At 35.6% G+C, this 12,683-nt stretch overlaps 1 pseudogene; it reads left to right on the forward strand.

The window, feature by feature from the left end:
* The first annotated feature begins 1,277 nt into the window (after window positions 1-1,277).
* Window positions 1,278-10,052, forward strand: LOC116006529 (annotated as a pseudogene).
* Window positions 10,053-12,683: the final 2,631 nt, after the last annotated feature.

Here is a 12,683-nt window from a genome sequence, read left to right on the forward strand (position 1 = left end):
CGAGAGAGGAATAACTAAGATTAACAACCTTGGTGTTTCCAGAAAAATAGATCGAAGTAGGAGAAGAATTATTAATGAAGTAGTGATATCAAATGTATCAATACAAATGGCTTTCGCTATTCATGTATTGGAGATTATAATTAACCTATTGAATATGATTATATGTAATATAATTTAGATTTACTAACTCAATAAAATCTTTCCATTTAGGTTACAAAGGTAATTGTTGTATTACAGTAGAGCGTGAATTTGTTGCAATTTGAATAACGACACACCAACACCCATTACAACACTGTCGAAATTTGATATCTTATTTTGATCAAGTTATTGAACCACATCAGATGAATATCGATTTAGACAATCAGACAATGGTGAGTTAATTAATATTAGAGAACAAACTTGATTGATTATCAATAACGTTCTTAAATTAATTGTAACATTCCACTTTTTCCCCTTACGAAAATACGGGTAAATTTTTTTTATACAATTCGAATACATTAGCGAAAGCTTTTAAATTCCAACAAAAGAAAAAAGGGACGTTATGCCACGTTCAAGTATCTCACTTATACTCAAAGGCATATGCTAAAACCAACTTAATAACACTACAAAAACTCTTACTAATACAAATGTTGATTTCTAATGGTGTAATAAAACTGTATACATCGATTCGTTCTCATGTTCAAATGCCATGCCAAATATTTCCTGCAAAAACACTATGGTAGAAACAAAGTCAGCACGACAACTTGTATGACTTACTCCACCCTCTAAAATATATTTTGCACATAGCACATAGCATCTTGGAACACATAATTCCACATAATAATCTAACCCCTTAGAATATTTTATTCTCATCGACATAAATCATCTTTAATCATTTAGGAATATAATTTGATGAAATCACACATCAAAGTATATATAAAAATATCCACAAAATTTATAGGAGATCAAGATATTGCCTATCTATAAACCAAAACAATCCAACCGTCGCTAGAGCATTATTCCCGGGTTTATTTTGCTTTTAAAAAATGTGCGTGATTTTTTTGACAAAATCAAGCGGTGAAAATTTAAATCCATCGCTAAATCTAACGACGGATTCAAATTCTTTCAGTATTAGGATAACGAGTGAGGCTACAATTTTTTAAAAATAAATTTAGCAACGGAATTTGAATCCTTCCTAAATATAGCGACAAATTCAAAATTCCCTCTAAATGTATATAACATATAAAAACCACTCCCGGGCTTAAGCTTAACCCTATGCCAATAGATTCACAAAATCCAATTACCCTTTCCCGTCTCTGGCGTCTCTTCTCTCGTTCTCCCATCTACGTCCTCCCGCCACTTCGCCGCTGCATCGACACCGGCCGGCATCCGCCTCTGCATTGATCCCGGTCACCGGCCTCACTCCCTCGCCATCCGCCTCTAGCCGTCTCTCTGGTCGGCTTCTTTCCTCTGCATCGACGCCGGCTTCTGCAGTCTGCATCTGGTCGTCTCTCTGCCTCGCCGTCCTCACTCCCTCCGGCAGCTCTACGGTGGTCGTTTCCCGCTGGTCGTCTGCAGCACTGCGGCTCTACCTCTCTGTCTCCGGTCGTCTGCGTATGCGGGCAGGTGGCTACTTGGCTAGGTCAGTTTGCAATTTAAGTTTGCAATTTGAAACTTATTTAAGTTTAATGAAGTAGTTTAGCTCTGCGGTGGTCGCTGGTCATCAGTTTGCTATGAGAATATATTCATACTTGCTAGTGTTGCTATAAATATGTTGCAATGTATGCCTAATTCTTCATAGTTTATTAATCTTAATGAATCCAGTGATAAATGAGTTATTGAGTTATAACATGAAAATGGATCCCTTCAAATTGAATTTAGTATAAGGTTTCAGGGACCAGAAAGAAGAGGAGAGAGACAGAGAGATTAAGTGGGTGGGTTTGGGGTTGATTTTCCTCAAGTATTCAGATGAATGTGATTTTAAAATGCCAACGGATATGCTATCATGAAGTATTTTAATTTTCTTTAAACATTGTATATGTGTAGGTGTTGCTGTTTCTGAACTTCAGTAGTGAACTTGATGCGTTCAAGTCCAAATATGATGATATTGCAGCACTTTATTAGGGAAAGGATATAGGCTTTCTGTTGGGGGATCTCAAGTCCAGTGGTGGTGTGTTTCAGGTTATTTTCATTCTTTTTAAATATGTTTACTTAACTCATATAGTTAGTATGTGATTTGCCCACTATTTACTCCTAAATATTCTTCTTGTCTGGTTTTAGTACTTTAAAGTGCATGAGGATCAGGCACCTCTTGTCTTAGAGATTTATAGGCTATTTCTCATTAGAATTTAGATTCAAAAGTGATCATTATTTTTTAGCATGCTTTGGGTGGTAACTTGTAAAAGTAAGTAACATTGGTAAATGATACTATTAATTACTTGTCAGTATATCTTTATCAGTTCTTAGCATTGGAAAATGGAGAATAGCTGTAATAAACTCGAAATACTAAATTAGATTTCGAAAATTGAACAGTTTAAATAAATACTTTGTTGTCAAGCAAACTTAAAATAAATGTCATAATAACCACGAATTTCACTGCCAAAACGACGTGGTTTTGGTTTGGGCGGGATTTCACAACAGATTTCATTGGCCAAATCTATGGGCTTTATTATATATAAGATAAGATATAAGATAAGATAAGATAAGATTTTTTTAAAACCATTTATTCGTTTCTTTTAGCGATCTCTTCGAATTGCAACATCTGTTAGCTTCGATTTGGAAGATGAATTGCTAAACTCTCTGTGAGATTTGGAGATGGCTTCCGATAGCGATGAAGAATTCGACAGCGATGACGGATTCGAAGCCGACATGGAAGCCCTAATGAGGGCCTGCGTTTTGGCCGGAGCCAGCCCCAGCCACGGTGACGATGATTTGTCCGGCCGCGTCGTCAGCAATAGTGTCCCATCCTCCCCTGACACCGACGACGGGGTGGATGATGTTGAGCTGGTTCGTGATATTCAGAAGCGGTTTGCACTTTCGACTGATGTTCAGGTGCCTCTGGATATGAGGCCTATATGCTCGATATTCCCCACTGAGGGTGGGAATGAGTCTGAAGATGATATTGAAACGCTCCGTGCTATTGAACGACGATTTGCGTCATATTATGACGGTAGGTTATTTTGTTAGTTTGTTCCTCTTTTTTCAAGTTTCTTAGAATCCGTCTTAATGAAGAATCATTCACAATTCTGAATCTATTTTTTTAAAAAAAATTACTATAGTATTCAACATTGCCTAAAATATGATGATGCCATATGATTATCCAGTTACAAAACAAAAATGATTTCCTTCTTTCACTCTGATATACAGATACTACAAAAGAAGGATTGGATAAAGAGTTGAATAATACTGAGCAGGTTGGTGTTACTAACATAACCTCAGAAGAGGAAAGTTGCAATAATTTCTTTCTAGAGAGAACTAATGCTGGGGAAGGGTTTCCCACTTGTGTAGATGGAAATAACAGTGCCCTTCAGATTTCAGAAGGTGCTATACCCCTGGGTGGTGGCGCTGAAAACGCATCATCTGAAAGTTCTGGCTTCCCTAAGTCAGCACAAGCTTTTGTTGATGCAATAAAGAAGAATAGGGCTTTACAGAAACTTATTCGAAGTAAAATGATTCATGTTGAAGCAAGGATTGAAGAACTGAAAAAACTTAAGGATCGGGTTAAAATCTTGAAAGACTTATCAGGTTTCTTGCCGAAAGAGAACTGGGCATGCCTTGGCACAGAAAAAGGATGCACGTGTCCAGTTGGTATTACCAAGAGAAAGGGTTAATTCAAAGGTCAGTATGTAATATGTATATAGATTTGTTCTTAAGTTGTTTTTATATTTATAATAGGTGATATACTCTATGACTTTTCATCTTTATTTTGTTGATGACTGGGAGATTTAACATATTTTGGGCATTTTATGATGTTAATTATCTGAATATAAATTTGTTCTTTCAGCTGAATGAGAAGAAATCTTCTGCTTTGTATTATGCACCACCTGAGAATTCCCTAGTTGCTGGTTTTAGAGATGCTTTGGAGAAGTTTCCTGTCTCTGTGAATCGAGAAAGGTGGTCAAAGGAAGAAAGGGAGAATATTCTGAAGGGTGTGAAGCAACAATTCCAAGAAACTATGTTTCAACGTGCAATTGATCTAAGGTATGATCTTCTAACAGTTTGTAAGCTGAATTTCACATAGCATATATGTCATTTCTGAGATGTAATCATTAAATTTTTTGCCCATACCACATGTATTTGATTTTAGTCCTTGGCTTCAAGCATTTTTCTCACCATTTTCATTTGTTCAACTTCTATATGTTTTTTATGGTTGAAGACAAACAACTAAAATTCATTGAATTTGGCTATATATTTGGGATACTAGAATGGAGATATAAGTATTTTGTCTTTCATATTAGCTGGTGATTACATTGCAATTCATGAATAAACATTGAAGATTATACAATTTGGCAATACACATATACTTGTATATATAATAGCAGTTGTAGGTGAGACTCAGACATCACATGCATTTCATCATCAGTAGATGAAGTACATAGCTATAGGTCTTTCACTGGTTATTATTTATTAAGCAATAAAGTTGATACCTACTATTGTATCTTATCTGATGATTTCTAGAAACTTGTAAAGAAAAGAAGTCTGTGCTTTAGGCATCCTGTTCCTTGTGATGGCCGATGGCTTATTACATTGGATCATTTTGGATTATACAAGATGACATTTTTAGTTTTTGGCTTATTATATTGGATCACATTGGATTATATGAGATGACATTTTTAGTTTTTAGGCTTTAGTTTGGTAATAATCACTTCGTGTGTGTGTGTATGCAGTGACATGAATGGATCTTTTGGAGATATGACTAATATTGATAGCAACATTCTATCAATAAGGGACTTTGATATTACCCCTGAAATGATGAGGCTGTTTCTACCCAAGGTTAATTGGGATTGTTTGGCTTCAATGTATGTTCCTAGGCACTCTGGTGCTGAATGTCAAACAAGGTATTTAAATATATGCATAAATTACAGAAAATCATTTGTTGTTATGCACTACATACATGTCTATAAGATATAGGATCCAATGACTGATCTGAGCATTGTTTAAAAAGGTGTTTGTGAGGTGCACCTCAGCTTGAGGTGACTGGTGAGCGCAAGTAACACCAGGGTGTGTGCCCTTGTTGCATAATAATGGGCGTATGCCCTGTGCAGGAAGGGTGCATGCCCTGGAGTGCGCTCTTGAGGCTTTTCGAGGTGGAGCGGTACTTCCTGTCAGCACATCTAAAATAAACCTCCTCCACACTCCACCTTGTGGTAACTCATCTGCCCCTCCACTGCCTGAGAAGTTATAGACTAATTTCTCACTTCTCTAGCAATGGCACTTCAATTTCTTCGAGTCTTCTTCTTGCTTAATTTTTTTTTTTTTCCTTCTTGTTCTTCAATAGTTTCTTTGTTAATTTTTTCTTGCTGTGGTTGTCTGGGATAGAGATGAGAGGAAGACGGAGTCCGAGGTACTCCATAAGACTAAGAGACTGCGGAATATTAATTACAGACTCTCTAGAATCCCTGGAAACTAAGAGAGAATTCCGGAAGATGAGTTCATTTTCGGTGTTTGGATGTACTCTGGAAAACTGTCTGTGTGTGTTTGGTTCATTTTCCGGAAAATGAGTAGAAATGTATAATTATATATTTTTATTATTTTATTTAAATATAAAAATATATAAACTAATAATATTTATTAGAAATTAGAAATAATTTTTTTTTATTACAAAAAAACGTCGCACGAAGCCATTTCCCGTTTCCGGAAAATGAGCTCATTTTCTGTGGTCAACGGAAAATGTTTTCCATTGACCACATTTTCCGGATGTTACCAAACCCCGGAAATCATTTTCCGGGTTACCAAACACCCTAAAAGTACTATTAAACACAATCAAATTTAAAAATAACAAGAAAATAAAAAAGAAAGAGTTGGTCTAACCAATCAATAGTAAATAGGATAGGTAAAATGGGACTGAGGGAGTAATTGATTATAACATGTATATTATCTTATATTTAAAATTTATACATTTGATTTAAATAATTAATATATTAAGTTTATTTTAAATATTATAGATGACTCTAATAATTGAATTTGGTGTTCCATTAAATATAATATCTAAAAAACTAATATATTGATCTTTTTTGGGGTTTATTTTAAGACATAGGCTTATGCCTCAAAGTGCCTTGAGGCTTATGCCCTCCCTCTCCAATACAAAAATGCCTTCTTACCTCAACAAGCGTTTTTAAACCTTGGATCTGAGTTCTTTTTATCCGACTCACATAATCGAGAAAGAGTGTATGAGGTTCATTTTGGTTGGATTGGTATTTTGTGTAACCTCTTTCTTTAGTTACTTTATTAGTTTTAACTCTGGTATATGAATTGAAGTGTTTTTTGGGGTGAGTTTCATCATTACAACTCTATGTCATTGGATATGGTAGATTTTCTTGCTAGGACTTATCAACTTCAACACTCATCCTTGTACATAATTGAGGAAGCTTGTAGTATTTGACCCTTTTGTTGACTGTTTGAGTAATAGAAATTGATGTAATTAGTTTCTAATACTCTGCAGATGGTTGAACTGGGAAGACCCATTAATCAATCAGGAACCTTGGAGTGTTGTGGAGGATAAGAACCTTTTGCATATTGTGCAACAAAAGGGTCTCAGTAACTGGATTGATATTGCCTTATCCTTAGGAACTAACAGAACTCCATTTCAGTGCTTAGCACGCTATCAAAGGAGCCTAAATGCTTCAATTATTAAAAGGGAGTGGACTGAGGAGGAGGATAATAAACTGAGAGCTGCTGTGGAAGTTTTTGGTGAGAGTAATTGGCAGGTTGTTGCTGCTTCCCTTGAAGGACGGACAGGTACCCAGTGCTCCAATAGGTCAGTTTTTTTAATGGTTCATTGTTTCTCATGGCATGTTTATTATTGAGGTTGAGGTAATCAAACTATTCTATGTGATATTGGCACTAGGAAATCTTAGTTTTTGCAGAATTATATTGCTAATTAATTTGATCTACCGCAAGTGTTCTCATTTATTCTGCATTTCTGCCTAATCTGTTAAATGGATTCACATGTCGTTGAAAGTAAATTTGTAGTTATATGGGTATTTGAGCCTTTGACTACACATTGCAGTTGAATGACATAGAGTATACTTGTGCAGATTTACTTCAAGGTATTAATGAAGTTACTATATTCTTAAGTCTAATATGTATGGTGGTATTTATATCTTTATAATAATGTAACAACAGAGTAGAAATGGAAAACAGAACTTAGTCCAAATTTTCCTCGTTTTTTTTCTTTTTTTTTTCTTTTTTTCTCTCTCTCTCTCTCTCTCTCTCCCCTAAGTAAGCGAGGAAAGGAAGAAGAGAAGAAATAAAATAGGAAAAACAAATTGGTAGATAGTTTCCGCGTAGCCTTTTAGTTCTAAGTCCTTTGCTAAAATGCTTCTTGTTTGTTTGATATAATGAATGCATTCATATAAATTAAAGGGGATTGATTTGGCCAAATCATGCAGGTGGATTAAGACTCTTCATCCTGCTCGGCAAAGGGTTGGGAAATGGACTGCCGATGAAGATAAACGCTTGAAAGTTGCTGTAATGCTTTTTGGGCCAAAAACTTGGAGGAAGATAGCTCAATACGTACCTGGGCGGACACACGTGCAGTGTAGGGAAAGGTACTTTTTATGCATCTAAGCTTTATAATGGTTGTGTAAAATTGGCTTTTGACTTAAATATTGGAGCTTTCTTGTTCTCATTGCAGATGGGCCAATAGCTTAGATCCTTCTTTGAATCTAAATCAATGGACTGAAGAGGAGGATGTGAAGTTAGAATCTGCAATCCAAGAACATGGATATTCCTGGTCCAAGGTTGCTGCTTGTGTTGCTCCACGCACTGATAGTCAGTGTAGGAGGTATGAGTCTTGATATTGATAGCTGTAGAAAATGTTTATAGAAACAAAATGCTAGTGGCCTGAATGCTCTTAGTTATGCTGTCTATTCTACTGATCAGTCCTTTGTTTCTTTAGGAGATGGAAGGCACTATTTCCACACGAAGTGCCTTTGCTGCGGGAAGCTAGAAAAATACTGAAGCTTGCTATCATAGCCAACTTTGTTGACAGGGAGTCTGAAAGACCTTCCCTTAAACCGGATGACTTTGCAGCAGCACCATTACTCCTTCAGCCATCTGGTTCTGAACCTTCCAGGAAACGGAAGATAGCATCAAGGTATGTTACGATTGCCTACTTGAACTTTCACTCTAGCACACACCAATGAAAACATGAATTCTTCACTGAGTATACTTGGTCACGTATCTTCTGGGTATGTTTTCTGCCAGGTATTTTAGGATTAAAGCAGGGAGGTGGATGATGGGGTTGGGGTTGGTTACCACTTCACTGGGGAATTTGTTTTGGATTATAAAGTTTGGTGATTTTTTCCTGGGAGGGAGGAGGGGTTGGGGAATGGCGTTGGTAGTAATGAGATTATTATTGACTGGCTGCTTTAAAGTATTCCTTGAGTTTTCTATCCGATAGCATTCTACTCACCATGGCATCCTTTACAGAATATGTTTCAGCAGTGTGGCAAGTGGTGTTTGTATGATATCAATGTGATTTATTTTTCTTTTCATTTGCAGCAACATGTCTTCAGATGATCCAACAATAGCTGAGAATTGCAGATATGGTATCACATACCAGTCCAGAAGGAGCAAGCGGCAGCCTAAAAGAAAAATATGCACCAACCGCAGAAGAAGGTGCCCTTCTTTTGCAAATCCAGGCATGTTAAGTAATGGCAATGAACTGGAGGGACTGGAATTCAGTGTTGCTATGAATAATAGGACTTCTAAATTGCCTCCTAGAAAGAAGAGAAAACGTGAACCTTATGTTGAAGTTCCAGAGATTTCTGCTAGTGATGAGATTGAAACAACAAATGGAGAAGGTATTTTCTTCAAAAGAAGTACAAGGGGAACTGAGTTTGTCTCAGGGAGTGACAATGATGCAAAACTTGACTCTTCCTCATCTTTTCCAAACTCATTTTCTGATGCTAGGACACTTGGTGGAAAAGCTATAAAGTCTAGGAAAAGGAAAAGGAGCATAAGGCGCCCAAGAAAGAACTGTAGCGATTTATATGTTAGCCGAGGAAATCATCCCTTTCCTACTTCACGTAAACGGGAAGGTCCTTTGCGAGAATTTCCTGGAAGCAACCTAGACGCTGATCCATCGGGGGAGCTATACGATTCTTCACTATCTTTTGAAGAGAATTCTGAGCTGGAGTCTGGTGCTAAACAGGTAGAAGAGTCTCATGATCGTTCATCACCTTTGAGATGCTTGGTTCATAATGGTCTAGAATCAAACAACTTCAGAACTTCCAGCAGTTGCATGCAAGGTAAAAAGAAAGGCCTTAAATGCAGAAATGTGGATCACTCAAATAAGCTGGCAGAAACAGAGGAAGATGACTCCATTACTCTTGCTGCCTTTATTAAAAAATCTTTAAGGCTGTCAAGTGATCATAACTCAAATGAAAATGGTGCTATCCTGGAGCGTAATATACACACACCTACTACTTCAAGAGGCTGTGAAATCCAAGGGCATGGAAATGGACTTGGACTCGGGCCTTCCCCTCCTACATCAGAGGCAGGAATTATGGATGATATGCCTCTTGCTCATTTTCTCAATACATTGAAGAGAAGGATCAAGCCTGCCACCAGTAAATAGTGCTAAACCCATACTTCTACTCGAAATGATTTTTTCTTGTTTGAGGGTAATGCTTGGTGGAAACGAATGAGTTGAGTTGTACAGCCAGGGAAACTGTTTTTTATTTGTTTATTATATACATGCATATTCAGTATATGCTAGGATGTGCGCCGGTTTTGGTTTTGGCTCAATTTTTTTTTTTGGTTCTTAAGGCACTGGCGGCATCTATTGTGTTTTACCCCAACTGGAAATCCTGATTCATTGAAAAGAAAAATGAATATTTTCTCTGAAAGCTTTTGCTATTCTTATTCATTTGCATGGTTTGTTGATTGGAATTTAAGAGAAACTCAGAATAAGCTTTTAAATTGAGAGAGTACTATTGTATCTTTAAAAGGTTAAATATGCTATTGAATTTTACACAAAAGTGTGTAATTAAGGGGTGTATATTATCTAGGCTTTTGAAAATTTTTGAAAACTTTAAGAGTTTGTTGTTATATTGGTAGAGTTAATACTTATTTTGATTGCTTGACTTATAAGTATTGTGTAATTTAGTCTCAGACTTTGTAAATTACTCAATTTAGTCCTTTAATTAGTAAAATCGACTCAATTTGGTCTTCCATTACAAAAGTTAGGGTAAAAATGTCACTCGACGTTTTAATACCCCTTCCACAAGCATTTGTCGTGCAAACACCCCTTGATTACAGAGCAAGCATTCTCAGCCCTAGCTTTGCGCTATTACCAAAAGAACAACCATTCTTAGCCCCTAAGTTCTCCACGAAGAATGTCGATCTACAATGGGGGAAGCAAAATAGAGAGATTTCTTCATAGATTCCTTCATCATCTTATAGCTCAGTGAAGCAAAGATTACACTTTGGAGAAGTAATTTCAATTCTCTATTGTAATTGCGGTAATGAGTTAACCCTTCAAACCTCATGGAGTTCTAATAATCCTGGTTGAAGGTTTTGGAATTGTGTTGGTATCAATGTAAGCAATTAGTATTATTTTGAAAATTTTTACGGTTCCATTGTTGGCTCTAAAGAATTGTGAAATTTTTTAGTCTATTTCTAAGGGTTTAGAATTGTGTTGGTAGCCATATTTGTGTTGGTATTTTTTTGTGTTTCTAAGTTTCGAGCAGCATGGTCGGCGCCCAGTAAGAAACATCATTTGTGTTGCTATTTTTTGTATTTCTAAGGTTCCAATAGCATGTTGTTTATTTATGGAAAAATTGTAATTTATGCCCCTCACAAATATGTCAATTATCAATGTCACTCCTGAATTATTAATGGTGTAAATGTTGCCTGTTAATTTTTTAAAACGTGACATATATTGTCCTTCTCTTGAATTATTAGTGGTGTAAATGGGGAGGAGTAATATATGTCACGTTTTGAAAGTTGAGTGACAACATTTACACCACTAATAATGCTAGGATGACATGCATTGATAATTGACATATTTGTGAGGGGCATAAATTACAAAATTTCTCTTTATTTATTTAGAATTGTTCACAAATTTCTTGTTGTTCATAAATTCCTATAGGGCATGCACTCATGTGAATTTTTTTTGATTCGTTTGATCCTCTAATGTGCTCAAGGTCGAAGAAGATCATTCCCAAATTGTTGAACAAGGTGAGTCGAAATGAGGAAGAAATCTACTTCGATTCTCTCTCAACCAATAATCCGGGACTATTAACATGGTTAAAGCAAACCGTTTGAAGTCAAGACACTGCATGGTACTCTTTCTATCACTATGTTAATTATAGAGATGTTTTCAAAATGAATATTGTATCGATATAGGATACTCATATTGATAAAATAATTTGAACTGTTTATTGTAAAAACGGGCATTTTCACCTTTTTAGCCAATGCTTAATTGACGACCTGTGTCTTAGTCAGAATATTTTTTGAAAAAAAAAAGAAACAACTTTGCTGACAATTACATATTTTTTTTTGATTTTGTCAGAAGAGTCCTCCGAATTTTTTTCGGCTTGCATAAGTTTCCATATCTTTTTGGAATATGAACAAAGAAGAGAGGATAAGCTCATTATATTCATAAAAAAACACACACAAAAAAAAAACGTATTGGAATTTCTCTTTTAAGTAATTAAGCGTGAGAGCCAAATGGAGTGAGAAGCTCAAAGCATTATTAAAAAGTGCAAATGGTCCAAAGAAGCCTAGTTGTGAGAAAGACAACAAGAAATGGCAAGTGATAGTTATGTTGCTCTTAGTAGCAATATGAGTAGTTATGATTAATATGATAGCAAAGAAATGTGAACAAGCCAGTTATGTTTATAGGTTGCCATGAAATTATGTAATTGCTCATTGTTCCGTATTTAAATTATGTAAGGTTTTTGGCATTGATAAAATATAGTGTAAGTTCCATTCCTTATTTAATTTTCATTCTTTATAAGGAGTATTACTCCTTAATCAAGACTTGTAGAATAATTCATAGCAAATAAAAAATGTAGTTCCCATCATTTGTATCTTCTTTCCAAGACTAAAATCTTCAAATAAATTTCTTCCAAAGATTAATTTGAGATCATAGACTTCAAATTAATTTTCTTCTTGACTATTTTTCACGTACCAATCCTGCTTTCTTCTTGAAAAATAATTTATTGGATTTTTTGGGAAGACTCATATAAAAATAAAATAAATAGGGAACTAAAATTTTATCATATATTACATTTTGACTTATCAAAATCTATCAAGCAAGTATAGTCGTGGGACTAAAATTATGCTCATTTATTTTCCTAGACTAGAAGGAACACTCTTGCTAAACCCTATCATTTTCACTTGTTAACATTTTAAAAATGAAATTCATCCATAAATGAACCAAAAACGAAATAAAAATTATACTATGAACCATGGTCCATCTTATAAGATGATCGGACACTAACATAATGTTCATTTTTTGAATGCTAATTTTT

Source organism: Ipomoea triloba, chromosome 15, assembly GCF_003576645.1.
Source record: "Ipomoea triloba cultivar NCNSP0323 chromosome 15, ASM357664v1".
In the NCBI taxonomy this organism is placed as follows: Eukaryota; Viridiplantae; Streptophyta; class Magnoliopsida; order Solanales; family Convolvulaceae; genus Ipomoea; species Ipomoea triloba.